The following is a 7,031-nucleotide window of genomic DNA, read 5'->3' on the forward strand; positions in this document are numbered from 1 at the left end:
TGTAAATATAAATATATAAATGTATAATTATACAGTACATATCCAGCACTATTGTACATGCTATCATACAGTTATATGGGTAGACATAAGGGATTGCAGTGGCTTCTGAGTCCCACTAGGTATATAGAAGGATTATATGCAGGTATATTCACCATATGACCCCCCCCCCCCCAATCTCTCTCAGCTAATCAGCTTCCATTTCCTGGGGTCAGAGGTCATCGATCTGTACGTTCAATAAACAACCAGAGGATGCGGGCGGTGGAGGAGAGGAGAGGGAGGCATGTCGAGTCTCTGTCAGATGTCCATCATGTCTGTGAGGGTAAGTTGTGTATTCTACATTGCTGTCTGTCTGCATTTCCTGCACTATGCTGGGCAGGAGAATCTCTCTCTCTCTCTCTCTTCTCTCTCTCTTCTCTCTCTCTCTCTCTCTCTCTCTCTCTCTCTCTCTCATGACCTGGGCTGCAGGCTGCCCTCCCCCATTGGACAATGTGCAATTTTATATTGTAATTTCATATTGCAATTGTTTTTACTTAACACTGTACAATAGTGCTCACTATTTGTTTATTTATTCATTGGAACTTTTTAACTTCACCGCTGATTTTCATTGTTTGTTGTATTGGTTGTCCTTTTTATCGCTTTTTATTGTCTGTCAACTGCACTGAGCTACCAGATACCTGAATTTTCCCAAGGGGATGAATAAAGTCTATCTATAAAATAAAATAATCTATCTATCTATCTATCTATCTATCTATCTATCTATCTATCTATCTATCTATCTATCTATCTATCTATCTATCTATCTATCTATCTATCTATCTATCTATCTATCTATCTATCTATCTATCTATCTATCCATCTATCTATTCACACAGATATGGATATACAGTGTGTATATGCGGAACATGCCATGCTAATACACACAGATCCCCATAGACATTGCATGCGGAGGCCTCGGTCTCCATAGTGTTCCCATGACGTGTCGTGCCTTTCCTGCCAATATGGCCCGACGCCATCAACACAGCTGATCAGCCACGGTTGTCATTCAATGACAATCACCTGTCGTTTGATTACAGACACCTGTTGTTGGCCTGCCAAGATATCTGTGGCGATGATGATGTATGGGAGACTGCGGGTCAGTTGCCAACACAGTAGATGATCTCCGAGAATCCGAACCAAGGGCTCCGTTTAATTTACAGTCCAACAATGTTCGTTGTTTTTGGAACGTTCCTTTGTAATTCAATGGGAGTTAACCGTCTGTAGTGTGGTAGTGAAAGGTTAACCTTCTGTAGTGTGGTAGTGAACGGGTTAACCTTCTGTAGTGTGGTAGTGAAAGGTTAACCGTCTGTAGTGTGGTAGTGAAAGGGTTAACCGTCTGTAGTGTGGTAGTGAAAGGGTTAACCGTCTGTAGTGTGGTAGTGAAAGGTTAACCTTCTGTAGTGTGGTAGTGAAAGGTTAACCTTCTGTAGTGTGGTAGTGAAAGGTTAACCTTCTATATTGTCTCAGTGAAAGGGTTAACCATTTGGTAATGTGGTAGTGAAAGGTTAACCGTCTGTAGTGTGGTAGTGAAAGGTTAACCGTCTGTAGTGTGGTAGTGAAAGGTTAACCATCTGTAGTGTGGTAGTGAAAGGGTTAACCTTCTGTGGTGTGGCAGTGAAAGGGTTAACCTTCTGTGTTGTGGCAGTGAAAGGGTTAACCTTCTGCGTTGGCGCAGTGAAAGGGTTAACCATTTGATAGTGTGGTAGTGAAAGGGTTAACCTTCTGTGTTGTCGCAGTGAAAGGGTTAACCATTTGTTGTGTGGCAGTGAAAGGGTTAACCATCTGTGCTGTCGCAGTGAAAGGGTTAACCCTTTGGTAGTGTGGTAGTGAAAGGGTTAATGAGGATTACACAGACTTGACGTTGACCTCGGCTCCTGACTGCTCTTCAATCAGAGAATGTGAGTATCGGGGAGAAGCGGTTCTCACCATTGTTTGTGTGTACTGTATGTACTGTACATGTGCGTATTGTCGGGGAGCGTGAAGTGTAGGATACAGCTATTTCCTCTCGGGAACGGGGAGCGAAGGGTGTTTTACAGGCAGGGCGACGTACTGTTGTGTGCGAGAGCTCTGTCCTGCGCAGCCTGGCGACTGTGGTGGTTCTGAGAAAGAGGTGGATGGAGACGCAGCGATAAGATCTGCATCACGACTCACGATGGAACCACGATATTAATGCTAGACTTTTAACTGTAGGAGATGAGCGACAAGCTGGAGTAGTGACCTGTCAGTGGAGCTGACTAGTGACCTGTCAGTGGAGCTGGAGTAGTGACCTGTCAGTCAAGCTGACTAGTGACCTGTCAGTCAAGCTGACTAGTGACCCGTCAGTCAAGCTGAGTAGTGACCTAATAAGGTTGTGTGTGTCTATGACATTATTGATCGGATGAGTTGGCAATGTGAGACCATGCTTATCAAATGACCAGATAAAGGCCATTCAACACTTTCATTCAATCTTTATTCATACTCAATGAATAAACTGAGTAGTTGAACTCATTTACAGTGTCGTCCAGATGTTACGTTCATGAGTGTGTCATAGTGTGTTAATAAATACAGAAACGTCAGACAATCAGAACATTTAAGAGCACATTTCAAAAGAGGTAACAATTGAGAAACAATTACATATTGTGGTGAACTGATTGGGTCATCAAGGTTCTAAACCGACCCATAGACACTAGAGTGTCTAGTTTCAGAGTTCCCTGCAGGGTATTCCATGCAGTAGGGGGCAGAGAGGCCAAAAGCAGATCTACCAAGTTCAGTACACACTTTAGACACTCTTAAGTGTAAGACAATCACTGGATCAAGTTCAGTATAAACGCTAGGCACTCCAAGTGTAAGACAACCACTGGATCAAGTTCAGTATAAACGCTAGGCACTCCAAGTGTAAGACAACCACTGGATCAAGTTCAGTATAAACGCTAGGCACTCCAAGTGTAAGACAACCACTGGATCAAGTTCAGTATAAACGCTAGGCACTCCAAGTGTAAGACAACCACTGGATCAAGTTCAGTATAAACGCTAGGCACTCCAAGTGTAAGACAATCACTGGATCAAGTTCAGTATACACGCTAGGCACTCCAAGTGTAAGACAATCACTGGATCAAGTTCAGTATAAACGCTAGGCACTCCAAGTGTAAGACAACCACTGGATCAAGTTCAGTATAAACGCTAGGCACTCCCAAGTGTAAGACAACCACTGGATCAAGTTCAGTATAAACGCTAGGCACTCCAAGTGTAAGACAACCACTGGATCAAGTTCAGTACAAACTCTAGGCACTCCAAGTGTAAGACAACCACTGGATCAAGTTCAGTATAAACGCTAGGCACTCCAAGTGTAAGACAACCACTGGATCAAGTTCAGTACAAACTCTAGGCACTCCAAGTGTAAGACAACCACTGGATCAAGTTCAGTACAAACTCTAGGCACTCTAGGTGTAAGACAACCACTGGATCAAGTTCAGTACAAACTCTAGGCACTCTAGGTGTAAGACAACCACTGAATCATGTACGACAGGGCCCAGTCGTCCATTCCAATAAAGAAGTAATATAATTTGGACAGTCTCTAATTATGGCTTTATAAAGAAGCAGATTTCAATGCAACTCCCCTCTCTCTCTGCCAGAGAGGACCACCCAATCGTATTATATAGAATGCAATGGTGATGAGTACCACAACTATCACCGGTGATAAATCTGTGATAGGGGTTAAGTCTGAGGGATTAAGAGTGGAAGCCACTGCATGTCTTGCGTTCAGATGAGAGCATACAGTAGCCTATAGGGTTGTCCAGGGTCTTTCATAAGTCCTCCCTCCCTGATATCATTTCAAGAGAGACTCAACAGTTGTTGTAACATTACTGACGACCAGGGAATTAGACACAGTCGTCTGGGGAAATGAGTGTCTGCCCGCAGACGGCTGGTGATGTGTCTCAACACGCTTCCGCGTCAGGGATACCATACAGGCCTTATGTTAAGGTATATGGTATATAAAGGTTGACTACAGCATGTTGACTTTAAATCATAAAGGCACGTTCACAAGTTCGTGGTCACTCTAGTTTAGGCGAACTAGAGAAAGGTCGTTGTGACAACACATGTTCTGTAGGTGGAAATGGTCCACGCCAGTATGTGTATAAACACGTATATGTGTATGTATGTATGTATGTATGTATGTATGTATGTATGTATGTATGTATGTATGTATGTATGTATGTATGTATGTATGTACTATGTATATATATATATACTGTATGTCTGTGTATGTATATATTTTACTGAAATAGAACAGTTTGTATGTATTTTATTATATATTTTTCTTCCTTTTCTTTTGTACCATGCAAATTATGCTGGTGGGGGTGGGGGGCTATGGGGGTGCTTTGGGGTAGGATATATATATATATATATATTCTACTCTTTTTCTACCCTTAACAATTTTTTATAATTCTGTGCTACTCTATTCTGCAGTGTGCTGAAAGACAGAGAGAGCAAGTTACCTTCCCAGTGGCAATAAACAATATTCTATTTGATTCTATTCAATTCTGCATTATACTAAGGATGAAAGCACACCTACCTGGAGGCTTTTAGGGTATTCAATCTATGGTATATTGAGATAAGATAAGATAAGATAAGATAAGCGTCATAGCAGTATGTGGGAGGGGGGATACAGGTATGGGTAATAGTATAGAAAGACATAAATATAGTTAATAAAATCAGATCTATAGAAAAAAGACGAGGAAAAAATAAACAGTGTAAACAATACAATTAACTTTTTTAAATATAAAAAAAAAAAATATGAGGAAAAATAAGATGCAGATGAGGGTCTGAATCTGAATGTATACCGAGTAAGAGTCAAAAGTAAACAGTACTGTATATACACAAGGTATCCTAACTGGGATGATATACAGCATTTATTTGCTTATTGTATTCTATTTCTTCCTAATGCATTTTGGCTCTTGAACATCCCTATCTGAGTCTGCAAACAGGACCAAAAGGTTTTCCTACAGCCCAGTCAGGTGTTAATCATTGCCGGCGATAGACACCCAGGCTGTAGCCTACAAAACGCCTGTCCAAACACTATAAAATAGAAGCGTAGCTAGGCTTCTGGAAGACCGGCCGACTGACTGAACAAGAGTTTCATTTAAAATTCAACAGCTGCTGCCTTTTGCCCACCTGTTCGTCTGTTTCTGGTTACACCACGCTTTTTAATCTTTTCGGTCACACAAATAAATACTCGCCCCTGAAGCATAAAACCACATTTCAACATTTTTACATCCTATCTTTGATCGGATCCGTTTCAGACACCATAAGGAGAAATAAATGTATAAAACCCCATATTGCTGTCGAGATGACATGATGCACATATCTCTCTCGGTTTGGCGCTCTCTGAGTTGCACGGTCGAAGGACTTTCACTCGTCGTTTCAGGGTTGAATTATAGGAAAGTGACAGAATGATGTGTGATGTTTAGCTCACCGCCGGTAGTTTTCAATAAGTACCCTAATAAAACTACCGAATTAATGCATACAGGGGCCTATGTATAGGAACCACGCATGAAAACACGTCGGCACCCATCCATACCTTGCACTACGTCCATACTTCATTTAGCATTTTTTTTTTAAGTTTGCATTTTGTACCTCATTGTTTGCAATTGTACTTTAGTTTGTATATTATTGTATAGTGTTTGGTCTTTATTCTTTTAAACTTTTTTTTTTTTACTGTATGAAGCACAATCTCAAGGGGGCTCATATACAGCACCAAGCATTTCACTGTAATGTACCTTTATATGTGACAAATAAAACAAAACTTGAACTTGAAACTTGAAGGACCCTAATAAAACGACCGAATTAATTCATACAGATGCCTATATACGTGGGAACCACGCATCAAAACATGTCAGCATCCATTAATAACGCGTTATAACAATGGATATATGCCAACAACACCACACTGAAGTATTCCAATAAACAAGCGTGTCAGCCAACTAAGTGACTAATTGGTACATAAAGTTATGTTATGATGCCTACAGCTCAGCATAGTGATGGTGATGATGATGATGAATGGGACAGGTTCTAATTCGCCAAATTCGTGCGTTTTTATTGCGTCGAAAGTTTGCATTGTGTACTTGAATGATTGAATGAATGAAAACTTTATTTGACAGATTGCAGAATGGGTACAATAATACAGTACGGCTCAATACACACAATTGTTACGGGGGATGCAGACCAGAGAAAGACTTTCGTCTTGTTTACATCAGGGTCCCCCATTTTTTCAATTCATAGTGGACTTCATTTTGTACATTAGGTTGTACTTTAGTTTGTATATTTTATATATTTTGTATGTTTGGACTTTATTCTTTTGACTTTTATTTTTATACTGCATGAAGAAGCACCAGGAGGAGGCGCATACAGAACCAAGCATTTCACTGTCATGTACTTATTATGCACCTTATTATATGTGACATAATAAATACAACAAAACGTGCAACTTGAACATCAAACTTACTGTGTATATTGAGATGATGTCTCTCTTCAGTGTGTTGTTGTTGTTGTTGTTGTTGTTGTTGTTGTCCTCATGGGGGGAGGAAGTTTACCATGCTGTTTACTTCTTCTTCCAGACGCTCTTCTTCACCTCCTGCTCCGACACAGAGGATTTCAAATCCATACCATGATCATCGATCACTGATCAGACGGATTAATCAAAATAGTATAAAGGAGGAAAGTTCTTAATAAAAAAAAAAGCACGCGGCGGCTGTCACTCAACAAATGAGAGTTTAATAACTGGAAATGGAAATGTGACAATATCGACCAACTAAAAACCGACCGACCAGAGACTGTGTAAGGATAATAATAGTAAAAAAATATATATATATATTTAATAAGGTCAAACACGTGAGAGCTCGAAATGTGCCTGTAGTAGTAGTATTTCTGAATGACAGTCCGGATTTAAAAACCCGCTCGAGGGAGAGGGAGACACCACTGAGTGGAGAGAAAACAGAAGTAGAAACAACTATTTAGAC

General features: G+C 40.5%; 1 protein-coding gene across 1 annotated transcript in view; it reads right to left on the bottom strand.

The window, feature by feature from the left end:
* Positions 1–6,643, bottom strand: part of fgfrl1a (fibroblast growth factor receptor like 1a) — a 204,359-nt gene extending 197,716 nt beyond the window's left edge. The window contains 1 exon segment of the mRNA XM_084331940.1: positions 6,518–6,643. The gene's annotated coding sequence lies outside the window, so the exon portion shown is untranslated.
* Positions 6,644–7,031: the final 388 nt, after the last annotated feature.

The sequence above is a fragment of the Notolepis coatsorum genome (assembly GCF_963971535.1).
Source record: "Notolepis coatsorum genome assembly, chromosome: 16".
NCBI lineage: Eukaryota > Metazoa > Chordata > Actinopteri > Aulopiformes > Paralepididae > Notolepis > Notolepis coatsorum.